The sequence below is a fragment of the Fulmarus glacialis genome, unplaced genomic scaffold (assembly GCF_000690835.1).
Source record: "Fulmarus glacialis isolate BGI_N327 unplaced genomic scaffold, ASM69083v1 scaffold32329, whole genome shotgun sequence".
In the NCBI taxonomy this organism is placed as follows: domain Eukaryota; kingdom Metazoa; phylum Chordata; class Aves; order Procellariiformes; family Procellariidae; genus Fulmarus; species Fulmarus glacialis.
This window is the reverse complement of record NW_009233106.1, coordinates 601-911: the sequence shown is the minus strand read 5'-3', so window position 1 is coordinate 911 and position 311 is coordinate 601.

Sequence of the window (311 nt, the reverse complement as noted above, 5' to 3'; positions counted from 1 at the left end):
GGGTGTGTTTTTCTGTTATGTTTTTTAATGGCTATGGCAGGGGGAGGGCGCTTAATCAGATTTGACTTGTTTGTTAAAATGCCTCTTGTGGACAATTTTTAGTGTATGAAAGCTGAACAGCAATCTTCAAAGCATTTTGTGCTCTGGAAGGGGCTCACCTGTCGTCTTTTCATTTGTCAGTGTTTAATAACTTTGCCAAAATACGTGATTGGTTTTGTTCTATGTTCTCAAAGAGGAATCTCCTACCCCCTCTAGTATAGTAGTGGCTGGAATTTTGGGAAAACAAAACAAAGGAGACATTTTTGCTTTGG